The following is a 17,113-nucleotide window of genomic DNA, read 5'->3' on the forward strand; positions in this document are numbered from 1 at the left end:
CCATCACTCTGACAGTTGGGAATGATGCAAAATGCCTCATTGAAGGCATAAGTACTATTTTCTTTATTACTACAAATGGTAAACTCAAGAATCTTTCAAATGTGTCGTACGTTCCAAAAATTAAGAGAAATCTACTATCAGTTGCTTCTATAACAACTGATCTTGGCCATGAGATAAGGTTCACTAAGATAGGTGTAGAAATTGTCGACAATGCTAACAAAGTTATTGGACAAGGAGAAAGGAGGAACAACATGTATGAGCTAAGTGCTCTTACAACCACCATTGGTGTGGACACAAGTAAACTTTGGCATGAAAGATTTGGTCACATTGGTTTTGCAAAATTAAAGGAAATGCATAAGCAAGGTATGGTTGCTCACCTACATGTAGTAATAATTGAAATGAAGGAGCCATGTGAAGCTTGTATGATAGGCAAGCAACAAAGAAAGGCATTTCCACAAGAAAGCAAGAACAAAGCAAAGGCTCCTCTAGAGTTAGTGCATTTTGACTTGTGCTGTAAAATGCCTACAAAAGCCTTGGGAGGATCTTCTTATTTTATGTTGATTGTTGATGACTACAGTAGGAAGATGTAGGTGTACTTCCTTCGTGGTAAGGCTCAAGCTTTGGTAAGTTTAAAGAATTGCTAAGACTTGGTGAGAATAAAATAGGGCAAAGTATGAAGAAGTTTAAAACATATGGTGGTGGTGAGTTCAACTCAAAGGAGTTTAAAGACATTTGCAAGAGCAAAGGGATTAAGCATCACTTGATGATACCTCATACACCTCAGTAGAATGGCATTGTTGAATACCAAAATTGCACCATTGTGAAAATGGCAAGGTGCATGCTTAAGGACAAGGGATTGCCTAACCACCAATTTTGGGCAAAAGTTATTAATACTGTAGTCCACATTCTTAGTCAGAGTTACACAAAGGCTCTTAAGGAGAAACCTCCTCATGAGGCCTATTCTATTAAGAAACCATATGTCTGACATGTTGGAACTTTTGGATGTGAATGTTAATGATAAGAGAAACGAGTTAAATCCAAAAAGAAAAAAATGTATCTTCTTGAGTTATAGTGATGAGAAAAATGCTTACAAATTGTATGACCAAGAGGCAAAGAAGATCATGGCGAGCTGTGATGTGGTGTTCAAGGAGCAGTCACATACAATGGAGAAGCAGAATATAAGTTCTCCCACTTTATCATCTAGCAAAGAAAGTCCACTATGAACCTATCCCAAGAGCTGTCCCTACTCTCACTCCAATCTACAATCACTCCACAAGAAAAGCCATTGCTGCAATGGGTGAAACAGCTCTATAATCACAATAATCCTATGTCTACCACAATTAAAGAAAAGGCAGATGGACCAAGGAGGTCTTTGAGAATAGAGGAGCAAAGAAAGGCTTCTGCTCACATAATCAGTATGGCCTTAATGGTGGCTGAGATTATGAGAGAAGTAAAGGAGCCAACAAACTTGGAAGAAGCACTTTCCTAATCTAGCATGGAGAGCAGCTATGCAAGCTAAGTATGATAGCATAGGAGTACATGATGAAGATCCAACAATGCTAAGATGTGACAATCAGAGTAGCATTGCCATCGCCAAAAAACTAGTTTTTCATATACGCACCAAAAACATTGAGATCCAGTATCACTATGTGCATGACTTGATCTAGGATGGGATAGTAAAGCTAGTCTACTATCTAGTAGAGGAGAATGGAGCAAATATCTTCACCAAAGCTCTTATGAAGGATATTCTTCGAATCCATCTTCAGAGACTTAGCATTGGGCCAAGAATGTAGTTACCCTCACAAGGTACCACCAATAATCCATGGTGCTCTAAGTCATAAGGCCCCCATTATGAGGAGAAGCTATTCTAAGCATAGATATTGGGTGGGTCTACCTTGTATGTCAAATGAGGTCTAGGTAATTGGATGGCAAAAAGCTTGCCATTGTGGATCTAGTCTTTTGGTTAGATAGAGTAGTTATGTTGGTAGCAACTCAAGATCAAGTGGTGGGATGTGGAAGTTATCAAGGGCCCCTATTTTTGGGTCAAGGGTCGCAAAGTAGCCCCTGGTTAGGGGGCCTCAGGGGAGCCAATGGCTCTCTAACAAGGGTCTGGGGGCAATGCCCCCAACCCAATGGTAAAGGGAATATTTCCTAGCCAACTAGGAAAGATTCATAATATGGTTGGACATGCCGACCAAACTACCTTCATGGGCTATAAAAGGAAGACCAAGCCATCATCAATCTATCTTTCACCCACTCAGATTTCTTCCAACTACACTTAAGTTCTTTGCATATCATCTGTCTGGATCACCATCTAAGATTCACAGTGAATGCATATGGGTGGACATAGCCATCTTTGTATCATTTCATTTGAAATTAAAGCATTCTCTATTCTTCTCATATTTGCCATGTGTTCTCTACTCCTTGCTCTCCTTGCTCAGATTATCTGCTACTGTATTTTGAACTTTTTATAAATGTTCCCCCATCAACACTATCTTCAAAAGTGCTTGTATCCAACTCTTCTACTTCATATGCATTAGACTTAGACTCACGTCTCTTGAAGACTTTGATCTACTTCCCTGCAATAGGAATCCTCAATGCTGTCCCATCCAACTCATGAGAGAATAGGTAGCATTATAATGCACATATCTCACCACATATGAACCAAACCAATGTTTTGAGAACATCTAAATAGTGCTATGCTGATTATCTAAACTATTATCATAAATCAACACCTTGTCCCCTTCTTGTATTGCCCTCTATGCTTCTTGTCAAATCTTTTCTTATTGTGAAGCCTTGCTACCCTCAATCTTGTAATTATCGTCTCAATGTCTTCTAGTCTTCCCTCTAATAGTTGAATGCATAGAGCAAGTAATTCTTCTCTACTCAACCCTTCCTCCCAAGGTAACGCACTCCATGTGGCTGCCACCTCTTCAATAGGCATAATAGGCTTTTTTCTATATATCAATTTAGTAGGCACATATCTAGTCACTACACTATGTATAATTCAATTAACCCATCATGCATATGGTAACAAATGTGGCCACTCCTTTACTTTGCATCTACATGACTTTGCATGCACTCTCTCATTCTTCCCATTACCCTCTAGATTATATTGTAACCACATATTCAGGAATTTGGGAATTCCTAATGCGATTAATATTTGGACACATGGTCAAATATTATCACCTTACTTGAAGGTGAATTTTTTTCTATATACTATGTAAGCAATCCCTAGAAGTTCCACTCTCAAATATGGGGTTAAGATTTAGCCACTTATCCTTATTTGAAAACAGAACTTGGGAGATTCCCAAATTCTCTAATATGGTATTCTATGAAGTTAATTTAAGTTTAGTTCCCAACTGAGAGAAGAAGTGCACACGAGCTTGATCTACATCTAGTTCCCCTTTGTCAACTATAATCTTGTGAGAGCAGATTTTAAATGCTATTTTTGAAGCAGAAAATAGCCTGGAAGGCCATAGAAGACCAAAATTTCATGCAAAATGAAACAGTTGCAGATCGATGAGCTAAAGTTTTCCTAGATGGAGTTCGATGCCAAGAACCCAACAGAAGTCTCAGTTCATCGATCATCAAAGTTCATTTGACCCCCCCCCCCCAATTTAATCCTCGTAAGCTTTTACGTTATGAAGTAGCTACATGATCCAAGAGCCAACAAGTGCGTAATAGTAGCCGACTCCATGGATTTTGATGTCATGAAGCCAGTCGTTTAGATGGATTTTGAATCTGAGCCCGTTTACCCCTCCGAAAGTGAAAACCCCACTTAGGCTAGAGTGTGAACACAAAACTTTGAACCGTTTTTTTTCTTTCTAAACTTGAACTTTAAGCCTTGATTAGTGGCTTAGATGCCAAAAGCCATGATTTGTGAAACATGGGAGGAAGGGGGCTCATTTTTTCGATGCCCCATAACTTGATTAAAACAACATTTTTTGTGATCAACACCATCTAGGGAATCATCAAGGCAACAACCTCCATCAATTCTTCACCCTCCATTGCTTCAAAAATCATAAAAATGATGCACTGAGTAAAAAGATCTGATTTCAAATTTTCTCTCTCCTCTCTCCTTTTGTGGTTTGTTCTCATGGATCAATGTAAAAGAGAGGGGGATGGGTTGAGATGGACATTTTTTACCGAATGATGACATTTTTTACCGAATGATGATGCAAGAGTAGAAAGAGATGTATAATGCCATGATGTTTAGGGACTCCCTCTGAGGAGTGGGTAAAGAATCATTCGTTGGACTACAAAACTATACAAACACAAAATTCTTGAATGCTCCTGGCTGCAAGGCCGTGTGGGGTGGTTTTAGGTGAGTAGTTGAGGCTCGGCTAGTGCCTTGGAGCCAATGTCGGGCTCATTTTAGGTCCCAACAGGTGGTACATTTGTTGGGATCTGCTAATAAGTGGTGGTTTTTGAATCTCGATCAATAGGGACCAGTTTATTAGTATATGCCAAAAGGAAGTGAGAAAGGTTAAAAAGATTGTCAAGCCAAACTTTAGAAGCAAGAAAGAGCTGAATGGGCTAAATGTTGGACCGAAATTATTAGAAGATATTCCCCACAAAGGAGTGGTCCAATGTCCTTACAAGGGTAGGGTCTTAGTAATCCTATCTTGATGCATAGTCCATTAGGAGGAGGAAGTTATAGTACTTTCCCCCTTCTAGTCAATCTCATCCACTTCAAGTGGAGTAATAGTTCCAATCGTTCAAAATCCTTTAGCGAATCCGGTTGTCACCATGGTGCAACCCATTGCAATCCTAGCAAGAACGCTAGACTTGCCAGTCTTAGGGCTTCCTCTTCCCATTTTTAATGGGTTAGCAAAGGAAGATGCAGAACTTCATATCAATGAATTCCAAAAGTTAATGTTTAACTATCGAATTCAAGATGAAGGACACTTGATGATGTTCTTTAATATGACTTTGAAAGAACGAGCTACGGTATGGTATCACAGCCTAGAGGCTAGAACCATAACTAGGATTGACTTGTTCTTTTCTGCCTTTCGAGAGAGTTTAAACTTGAAAGGGGAGGTCAGTATTGGCTACATGTCCTTAATGTAACACATTAAGAACCTCACAAAAATGTTCGTGGGTATGCCAAGAAACTGAAGGAAGTATTCCGTAAGTTGCAAACCTATATTCCTATTCCAGCTACTACTTAGTTGCAATACTTTTTTGAATGGGCTAGATTTTAACATTCAAGTGTAGTTGAGTAGTGTTGCTCTTGTCGACATTGATACACCCATTACATGAGCAAAGGAGGTAGAATCACAATTACAAGTGGCCTATACCTCTAGGGAAAATTGGAATCCAAGTCTAGGTGTCGGAAATACTTTGGCATTGATGAATGGTAGTTAAGGGATACCCATGAGTTCTCCTAATGGGAGAGAAAGCAAATGTGCCTATGTTGCTAGCTCCTCCCAATGTGACCATGCATATGACTAGTCAGATGGCTCCACCAAATGTTGGGAGCCAAACGATAAATCCTAATGTTGTTCTTAGAAATCAAAAACCAATGCCCAATCAAGTGGTTAGGCCAATGAAATGACAAGTAGATGCTCGCATCTATGAGTCAAGTGCCTCAAATATCCTTGGCGAAGTTAAGGATATGATGAAGCACTATACTAACATGATTAGTAAGAAATATAGGCAAATAGTCGTTGATGTCAATTTCCTTAAGAAACAATAGAATTTGATAGGGAGTTGACGCCCTGAAGAGGGTGCCCCCTTAAGATTCAGCTATAAGTGGTGTGGGGCCAACATTTTCCTAGGAATTGTCCAAATGTTAAATGTAACATATGTGGAAAGTTCAACCATTTAGCTAGTACCTATTGGAGTAAGATTAGTTCTCTTCAGCAAGGAAGTAAACAACCAGCTCCAATTAAACATCGATCGTAAGGAAATAATCTCCAACAAGATGAGGAATCAGAAGCAAATACTGCAAAGACAAAAAACTATGGTCAGGAGCTGCCTAGTGGCAGTGGAGTTAGCCTTTTTAACCCAAGAAAAAAGGCAATCAAACTCACCAAGCCTAGGTATTTTAGAGATTAAAAAGAATCAAAGAAGTGACTCTATTAGATGACAACTCATGATATGGGTCTAAAATTTGGCAACAAAGTTAGTTGTACTAAAGCAATCTAATGGAAATCAATATCTGAAATTGACAAAGATAAGGTAAAACCTGTCGAGGGAAACCCTAGGCAAGATAATAAGGGGACTCAAGTCCTTAATCCCGATATGGAAGGCAGACCTCTAAAGGCCATAGATAGTAAAGCCGACCCAAAGAAGAATAAGGAGTTGCCAAAGAAGAAGGAAAAAGCCAAGAAAGAGGCACCAAAGCTGGTTCAAAGACCTAAGGAGAGAATGTTCTGGGAAGAAAAGCGAGCTCTTGCTAGCTATCATGAATTTGATTTAGCAAGTTCTCTTTGCAAAGTTAAGCCAAATGTAAACCTCCTAAAGCAAACAGATGTTTCTTTGCACTAGCTATATCATTGAGCCCTTGGGACTAGTGCAAGTAGGAGACAATTTGTTTGAGCATGCTAAAAAGCATTGCCTAAGGGTAGCAGCATATCTTAATGGAATATTAGTGGACCATGCTATTGTGGACATAGGATCCTCTATCAACATTATCAGTTCAGAATTGATGGAGAGTTTGAGATTAGAAATAAAAAAAGATGCCTTCACGGTTCTTCGAGAATGACTGGTGACAGTTTAAGACAATTTGAAGGTTGCATTACTAAAGTCTATGCAACCATTTCAAATGTGGAATGCATTCTAGACTTTAGGGTCATTAGGCTTGCCAGGTGACCTAGCTATCAAGTATTGCTAGGTAGGCCATGGATTTTACAAGCTGACTATCAGGTTTATATACCCACTGGTCAGTTGATCTTTGGTAGAGATGCTAGACATGTAGTAGTAGATGCCTATCTTGAATCACCTCAAAGTGAGAGAGTTTATTTATTTTCGTCAAAGTTAGACACATTAGATGCTCCATCTGCTAGTGAGTCATCATCAAGTGATGAATCCAACAAGGGGCCCACTACACAGGATATCTATCAAGTAACTTTGAATGAGCCAATAAAAGCTCAGGAAAGGATAAGAGATGCGGATGTAATTGAGCTAGACCTTGGTACGAGCAATGATTCATGGCCAATAAAACTAGGGTCTCTGCTCAATTTGGAAGAAAGGAAGGACTATGTGTCCTTGATTTAGGAATTTCATGATATCTTTGCTTGGAGCTATGATGATATGAGAGGTATTCCTCCCAGCTTGGTTGTTCATACTATCCCCTTACAGGAAGGTAGCCACCCTGTGTGACAAAAAGTAAGGTGTATGCCTTTCGAATTAAGGGACATCCTTTTCGAAGAATCAACAAAACTACAAAAAGCTGGCTTGATATTTCCAGTTCAACACATAGAATGGTGTTCACAAGTTGTTATCAAGAAGAATAATAATAATTAGATTTGACTTTGCACAGATTTTAGAGAGCTTAATAAGCATAACTTAAGGATTACTATCTATTTTCATTTATTGATTGGATTTTGGATCGATTAGCAGGTAGGAAAATTTATTCATTTATGGATTGCTTTGCTAGATACAACCAAATGGCTATTGCAAAGAAAGACAAGATGAAAATGTTGTTTATCACCATCTTCGTTCTTTTGTGTAGCATGTGATAGCCTTTGGTCTATGCAATGCAACTGGTTCTTGGCAAAGAACTGCTGATATAAGACTTTTGGTGATATCTCCCCAGAGGAGTTAAAAGTTTTTATTAATAATCTAGGGATAGCCACCATAGGGAAAAGGCAACTGGTCGTTCTAAGGAAATGTTTTGAGCATTGTAGATAGTTTTGCATTGCTTTTAACCCACGAAAATGTGTCTTTGGGGTGCCCTGTGGGTTGTTTTTGGGCCATGTGGTTAGTTTGCTCGGTTGGTATTGCAATTGACCTTGAAAAGATAAAGGTTACAGTTGCTATGAGCTCGTCTCATATCCAAAAGAGGTACATAGGTTTCTATCATCAGTGGGATATTATCGAAGATTTATCAATGCACTGGCAGAAAGAGTGTTGCCATTGACAAACCTCCTATCCTTTAACTATCTATTTGAGTGCAATGAAGCCTGTCAAGTATCCTTTGAGGAGGTGAAGCAGGAACTAGTGAAAGTGCCAATACTAAAAGACCCCAAAAGAGGTGAATTTTTCTATATATTCTCAGTAGCCACAATGTATAGTATCAATTGTTGTTTAGCCCAAATTTGGAAAGAGAAATGGTATCATCCAATTGCCTTTGCTAGTAGGAAATTGGGAATATTTGAAGTCAACTGTACGTACATGGAGAAATTATGCCTTAGAATGGTCTTTGCGATGAAGAAATTTAGGCATTGTATTCTTTATGAGAAGGTAGTATTATTTACGAAGGTGGAAGGACTTAGATTGTTGCTGAACAAGTTGCAGCCACCTGACTATTTAGCAAAGTGGTTAATCACTTTGCAGGAGTTCGATTATGAGATTAGGAGTAACCCACTGAAGCTACATGATATTTATTGTGAAATGTCTTGTGGATTTCGGGGAGCCGAAGGAACTTCTGGTTGAAGAAAGTGATATTGAAGGTCTATTCAAGATTGATACAGCTTCCATTCCTTTCTAGTATACAACCATAACGCATTATTTATCTACAAAAGGATTTGGGACTGGTTTATCAAAGTCTAAAAAGAGGAAGATCAAGCAACAAGCATTACACTTTTCAATTATAGCGGGTGTTTTGTATCAAAGAGGAGTAGATGACATTTATCGCCATTGTGTAGTACCCGATGAGGTACCATTCATTCTAGAGGAATACTATGATTTAGCATGTGGGGGACATTTTGCTAGTTAGCTTACAGCCCAAAAAGTTCTTTGTGCTAGATATTGGTGGCTATCAATTTTCCAATTTGCTTTCAGTTATGTTCAGCATTGTGAAGTCTCTCAAAGACATGGTGTGAGGAAAAATCATAAGCAGTCTCTAAACCCTATTTTAGTTACGTTACCCTTTGAAAAATGGGGTATCGATTTTTGTTAGATATGCTTAATGCCCCACCATCATAAGGTGCCACCAATGATCTGTGGTGCTCAAAGTTATAAGGCCCCCATTATGAGGAGAAGCCATATGTAAGCTCGGACATTGGTTGAGTCCTGACTTGTATGTCATATGAGGTCTATGTGACCGGATGGCAAAAAGGTGACCGTTGTGGGTCTAATCTTTGGGTTAGACAGAGTAGTTAAGCTGGTAGCAACTCGAGGCACATTGCATCAAGTTCCGGGGTAAGAGAGTTATCAGGGGCCCTAGCCAATGGTAAAGGGAATATTCTAGGGAATAAGGTGCACATGGAAGGTCAACAGACACATGGGCACATGGAAGGTCAACAAACACATGTGCATATAGAAGGCCAACAGACACATGGGCTAATGGAAGCTCAAGAGACACAGGTGCATATGGAAGGTCATCCATCATGACCCCCTTCACAAGCTATAAAAGCTAAACCCCTTCACAACCATCTATTATCTATCTTTCACCCAGTTAGAGTTGTTCTAGCTAGCCTTAAGCTCTTCACCTATCTTTTGTCTAGATAGCCATCTAAGCTTCATCGTGGAAGCGCACGCATGGACAGACCCATCTTTGTATCAATTGTATGATTCCCTCGAATGTAGATCTTCTACGAGCTTGGAAACAAAGGAAAGCAGATGCATTGTATGCCTTAGTTACAAGCTGTTCTGACAGTGTTCTGACTTTGATTCAGCATACAACCAAAGCATCAAAGGCTTGGAATGTACTGAGAAGTCAGTATGAAACACAAAACCAAACAAGGATTCAAAACTTGGAGAATCAACTAGTAGCGGAGAAGTTTGTTGAAGGAGAGACGGTTGAAGCATTCATCACTCGGATTAAGAATCTGCGTGACCAGATGGCTAGCACTGGGATACAAAAGACTAGTGAAGAGCTAGCTCAGAGGTGTCTTCGAATTTGTCCACAAAAGTTTGATGGACTAGTAGCTGCCCTTAATACTCAGGTGAGACCTCAAGCTTTGAATTTTGAGGAGTTTTGTGCATTATTGATGGAGAAGGAGTCGAGGCTGAAAGTCCAAGAAGGAAGCAATAATGGAGATGCTGCATTCTCTGCCAATGCAAAAGGCAAAGGTGGTTCCTCCATTAAAAATGATGGGGACAAAAAGAAGAAGGGCGGTAAGAAGAAGTTTCAAGAAGAGTGCTTCTACAACAAGAAGAAAGGACATGCAATCGCAGATTGTCATGTCAAGAAGGCAAATGAAAAGAATGGAGCCCTTAAAAGTAAAGGGAAAGAGACAGCCAATACGGCTGAAGCAGAGTTGGAGATATTCATGGTGACCATTAAGGAAGTGAGCTCCTCGATGCAAGAAGAATCTACCACTGACTCATGGGTGTTGGATAGTGGGGCCTCCCGTCACATGACCAATAAGAAAGGTCTATATAGTTCTATGCAGCCTCTACAAGAACCCATCACTGTGACGGTTGGAAATGATGCAAAATGACATGCTGTGGGCATAGGTACTATTTCTTTTGTTACTGCAAATGGTGAAGTCAAAAAGCTTTCAGATGTGTTGTATGTTCGTGAAATTAGGAGAAATCTATTATCAGTTGCTGCCATAACTGATCTTGGTCATGAAGTGAGGTTCAAGAAGACAGGTGCAGAAATTCTTGACAGTGCTAGAAAAATTGTTGGAAAAGGAGAAAGAAAGAACAACCTGTATGAGCTAAGTGCTCTTACAGCCACCGCTGGAGTGGGCACAAGTAAGCTTTGGCATGAAAGGTTTGGACACATCGGATTTGCAGTGTGTTGAAGGAGATGAAAAAGCAAGGTATGGTTGTTCACCTACCTACAGTGACTGAATTGAAGGAACCATGTGAAGCTTGTATGATGGGCAAGCAACAGAGAAAGGCATTTCCACATGAAAGCAAGAATAGAGCATAGGCTCCTCTAGAGTAGGTGCATGTTGACTTGTGCGGTAAGATGCCTACACAGACCTTGGGGGGATCTTCTTATTTTATGTTGATTGTTGACAACTACAATAGGAAGATGTGGGTGTACTTCCTTCGTGATAAGGCTCAAGCTTTTGGTAAGTTTAAAGAATGGCTAAAACTTGTCGAGAATGAAACAAGGAAAAGTGTGAAGAAATTTAGAACAAATGGTGGTGGTGAGTTCAACTCAAAGGAGTTTGAAAACTTTTGCAAGAGCAAAGGGATCAAGCGTTAATTGACGACGCCTCACACACCTCAACAGAATGGTGTTGTGGAATGTAGGAATCACACCATTGTGGAGATGGCAAGATGCATGCCAAAGGGCAAGGGATTGCCTAACCATTTTTGGGCTGAAGTTGTTAATACTGCAGTCTACATTCTACATCGGAGCTACACAAAGGCTCTCAAGGAAAAAACACCTCATGAGTCTTACACTAGTAAGAAACCATCTGTCTCACATTTCAGAATTTTTGGATGTGAATGTTATGCACATGTTCCAGATGAGAAGAGAAACAAGTTAAAACCAAAAAGCAAAAAATGTATCTTCTTGGGTTATAGTGATGAGCAAAAGGCTTAAAAATTATATCACCAAGAGGCAAAGAAGATCATCGCGAGTCGTGATGTGGTGTTCAAGGAGGAGCCGCATACAGTGGAGGAGGAGAAGGCAAGTTCTTCCATTTTATCATCAAGCAAAGAAGTAGTCCACTATGAACTTGTCCTGAGCTGTCCCTTCAGATGATGAGGAAAAAGTTCACCAACCTGACATCACCCCACCGGAAAAGCCATTGTCGTGTTGGGTGAAGCAACTCTACGACCACAATAATCCTATGCCTGCATCTGTTGAGGAGAAGGCAGACAGACCAAGGAGGTCTCAGAGAATAGAGGAGCAAAGGAGGGCTTCTACTCACATAGTCAATATGGCCTTGATGGCTAAGATTATGAGAGAAGTAAAGGAGCCAACTAACTTGGAAGAAGCACTTGTAGATCCAGCATGGAAGGCAGCTATGCAAGCCGAGTATGACAGCATAATGAAGAATGACACTTGGGAGCTAGTGGATCAGCCAGCAAAGTGGAAGGTTATTGGCACCAAGTGGATCTGGAAGGTAAAGTACAAGCCTGATGGTACCTTAGAAAAGTACAAAGCTAGACTGGTTGCCTAGGGATTTTCACAAGTTGAAGGGTTTGATTTTCAAGAATCATTTGCCCCAACTGCCAAAATTGTCAAGATTGTGGGAGAGAAGGAAGGAGTCTCGCTTGAAGCTTTCTTGCTTGCACAATGGGGGAAGACACACAAGGGTGGAGGCTGAAAACAGTTTTCCTCTTCTTAGTTGTGTAAGCCAAAAGAACTCTAGTACAAAGAAATAGAAGAACCCTATATATGGGTCTCAAACCAAACTCAACTAACTAAGGTGGCATACTAACTGAGCCACGAACTAGAGTAGATAAGGATAGCTATCATGTAGCTATTATTCATGAGCGGTGTACCAACCGCATCTGCAACCGACACGTCGGTGACATAAATACACAACGGTCACCCTGGCGTATCACGAGTGGAGCTCGATATCTCAACACTCCCCCTCGAGCTCAATCCCAATTCCTGCACACCAAGCAGGTCTCTGAACTTGCGCAGCTTCTCTGTGCCCAATGCCTTCGTAAATATGTCAGCTACCTGATCCTCTGTGCTGACATAAACTAGATCAATAAGACCTAGTAAAACCCTCTCTCGCACATAGTGATAATGCACCTCAATGTGCTTTGTTCTAGCATGATAGACTGGGTTATTTGCCAAGTGTATACTACTCATGTTGTCACAATAAATGACAACTGGTCCATCTGTAGACTGATGCATATCATAAAGTAGCTTATGCAACCAAGCTACCTCACATGCAGCCATTGCTGCACCCCTGTACTCAGCCTCTGTGCTCGACAAGGCAACTGTAGGCTGTTTCTTGCTGCTCCAAGTGACTGCAGCACTCCCAAAAGAGAACACATATCCACTGGTAGATCGTCTATCATAGATACTACCAGCCCAATCAGCATCAGTGTATCCATGCAACTGTATCTGAACCCCAGTCTCATAAAATAGTCCATACTGCAATGTGGACTTCACATACCTGAGTATGCGTCTAGCCGCATCCAAATGTGGTTTCCTTGGAGCCTGCATAAACTGACTTACCAATCCAACAGCATAACTCAAATCTGGCCTGGTAATAGTCATATAAATCAAACTTCCTACTATGCGTCTGTACATAGTAGGGTCTTCTAGAAGCTCACCTGCATCTGTGCTCAGCTTCACATTCTGCTCCAAAGGAACTGAAATAGGCTTACAGCCTGTCATCCCATATTTGGACAGCATGTCCAATCCATACTGCCTCTGCAAGAGCTGTATCCCACTTGGTGATCTAATCACCTCAATGCCCAAGAAATAACGCAGCTCTCCCAAATCCTTCATCTCAAACTTCTGCTTCAATAGCATTTTCACATGAAGGATATCTTCATCACTGTCACCTGTCATAATCAAATCATCAACATAAATGACAAGCAGCATAATACCTTTCTCTGTTTTTCTCACATAAAGTGAGAAATCTGCCTTGGAAATCTGAAAGCCAATAGTGACAAGATACTGTCCTATCTTGTCAGACCATGCTCTAGGTGCTTGCTTCAAGCCATACAAGGCTTTCTTCAACCTGCAAACAAACTCAGGATGAACAGCATGCACATAACCTGGTGGCTGCTCCATATAGACCTCTTCTTGCAAATCACCATGCAAGAAGGCATTCTTTACATCCATCTGATGTAAAGACCATCCCTTTGATGCAGCCATAGCAATGACTGCTCTTACGGTTGCCATCCTTGCAACCGGACTAAATGTTTCTTCATAGTCAATACCATATGTTTGTGCATACCCCTTGACTACTAATCTTGCCTTGTATCTGTTCACAGAACCATCTGCATTGTGCTTCACCTTATAAACCCACTTACAGCCAATTGCATTCTTACCTTTAGGCAAAGGTACCAATTCCCATGTAGCATTTTCTTCCAAGGCATCCATTTCTTCATCCATGGCTTTCTCCCATTTTTCTTTTCCCATGGCTTGCTCAAAAGAAGTGGGTTCTGGTTCCTGTATCACCTTGACCATATATGCATAGTGAATGGCTGTAAATCCATCATATTTCAGCCTATCCACAGGATACCTAACTCTGGTAGACCTGCGCAAAGTGGGTTCACTCCCAGGTGCTCTCAAAACATCCCTGGTCTTCCTTACTCCAGGTGTAACAATAGAGGGGATACCCAACTCATCATCAATGCTCTGTTCTGAGCCACTGGATTCACCATCCACATAAGAGTGACCTGCATTCACATCAAACATGGGCTGATCAACCTTCTCTTTTCCTTTTCGTGATACCTGCATACCACTATCTGCATTACTTTGAGAAGATTCTCCTGATCTCAATCTTCCTGTCCATGGCGAAGAATGAGAACCACTGCTAGAGGACGCTCCAGGTCCACTAATATTTTGTGACTGCTGCTGTGAATTCTGTGTAGCATTACCATTTTGTGCATCTTCATCATCAATCACATTTACTGGTTTATACCAGCTACTCATCTCATCAAAAACAACATCTCTGCTCACTGTAAACTTACGAGTAGAAGGGTTATAGCATCTATACCCTTTTTGCTGCAGAGAGTAACCAATAAAGATGCACTTCTCAGCTTTTGGATCCAACTTGGATCTCAGCTCATCTGGCACATGTACATAGGCAATGCAACCAAAAATTTTCAAATGAGAAATATCTGGTTTCCTACCAGTATACCTCTCCTCTGGAGTCATTCCATGTATTGCTGCAGTGGGAGTCCTGTTCATTATGTAGACTGCTGTAGCAACTGCTTCAGCCCAATAAAAATCTGGCAAGTCTTTTTCATTGAGCATGGCACGAGATACCTCTCCAATATGCCTGTTCTTCCTTTCTGCAATTCCATTTTGTTGTGGGGTATAATTGCATGAATATTGCTGCTTTATGCCATGCTCCTGCAAGAACTTTGCAAACTCATTTGAGAGGTACTCTCCCCCTCCATCTGACCTTAGGCATTTTACTTGCAGGCCTGTTTCTTTTTCAACCATAGCTTTAAGAGTTTTGAAATGCCCAAAAACTTCACTTTTCTTTTTCATAAAATACACCCAAACTTTTCTGCTATAGTCATCAATAAAACTGACAAAATAATGACAGCCTCCAAGAGATGCAGCTTTAGTAGTCCACACATCAGAGTGGATTAATTCCAATGGCTTCTTACTCTCTTGAACATGTCTAGGAAATGGTTTCCTTGCCTGTTTTCCAAACTGACAGGCTTCACATACCTTATGCATTTCTGCAACCTTGAATTTAGGCAATCCTGCAACAATGTTTTGGGCCTGCATTGATTTAAGTCGCTGTACATTAACATGACCAATGCGTTTATGCCAGATATCAATATCTGCAACTACACCGGTCCCATGTGCAAACATTGCTGCACTCAATTCAGACATGTCTGCATCCAATGTAAACATTCTGCCCTTCTTCTTTCCTTTTGCTATCAAGCGACCTTTATTTTTCATATCCTCAACAAAGCATCCATGAGGATTAAATCTGACCTGCAAGCCCTGTTCAACCATTTGACCAACTGAAACCAGATTCTTGGTGATATTCGGGACATGAAATACATCGGACAGGTATTTCTTTTTCCCACCCTGCATAGACAAGGGAATTTTTCCAATCTGCACAATAGGATGTGCAGTATCATCACCAGTCTCTACAAATCCTGGTTTTTCCATTTTCCTTGCATCCTCCATCCATTCTGCATGACCTGTCATGTGGTTTGATGCACCTGAGTCAACATACCATACATCATTGCTTTCTTCTGCACTTGTCATAGAATTGTTCATGTGCTGCACCATGAACAAATGCTCATTTCTGTCATCACCCTGTCTATTAGAAGATGCATAATTCCCTTGTTGCAGTTTTCCATTCATGATGTCATTCTGCTTTTTATAGCAGTCTTTAGCCATATGACCCATTTTACCACAATAGTAGCATTCAACATTACTGTTTGCATTTTGACCTCTTTGCCATCCACCACGACCTCTTTGGCTCCCCCTGCCTCTAGAGTTACCACGTCCTCCTCCATAGGACTGGTTTTCTTGAGTTTGCTGCATATTCTGATTTCTACCACGGCCTCCAAATCGGCCTCCTCTACCTCTGCCTCTACCTCTTCCAGCATTTGAGTAGAAGACAGCTTCTTTTGAAGTTCCTCCTGAAGAAGATGCACCACCATTTCTCTGCTCCTCAGAAATTAGAAGAGCAATCAACTCCTCAAAATCAGGAAATCTTTCACGAACTGAAATGGATGTCCGAAACTGTGCATAATCCTTTCCTAGACCATTCAAGGTCACGGAAACTAAATCATCATCTTCCACTGGCGACCCAATGGAAGCAAGTGCATCTGCAATCTTCTTCACCTTCATGTGGTAGTCGTTGATGCTCATATTTTCTCTTTGCACATTGTGCAACTCTTGCTTGAGCTGCATTTTCCTGGCTTGCGTATTTGTGCTATACATTTTTGACAAAGTATCCCATGCCTCCTTTGGCGTACTTGCATCCTGAATATGCACAATCATAGAGTCTGAAATGCTGATAGACAGCCAATACATAACTTTCCTGGCTCTCTCATGCCATGTTTTAAATGCCTGCATTTGTTGTTGATTGGGAATATCAGGAAGAACTGGTTCTTCTTCATTTCCTGCAACAAATTCCCAATATCCTTTTCCCATAAGGAAATTCGTCATTCTAAACTTCCATGCCTGGAAGTTGTTCTTGTCAAGCTTTTCAGTGACAATCTGTGAAAGAGAATCAGACGCCATTACAGAATACTGCAAGAAATTCTGTCACTGCAAAAAACACAGCTTCACCCTCACAAGGGCAAATCTGCAAAACTGGCGAAAGTGGTATTTGACCACACAGTCACTTCCTAGTGACGATTTTGCATAAACAGGAACCAAGGATGATTCTGAAACTCCCAATGTCTCTGCGCACAA

This window comes from Lygodium microphyllum, chromosome 2 (assembly GCF_053477565.2).
Source record: "Lygodium microphyllum isolate KBCC chromosome 2, Lygodium_microphyllum_v1.1.10, whole genome shotgun sequence".
In the NCBI taxonomy this organism is placed as follows: Eukaryota; Viridiplantae; Streptophyta; class Polypodiopsida; order Schizaeales; family Lygodiaceae; genus Lygodium; species Lygodium microphyllum.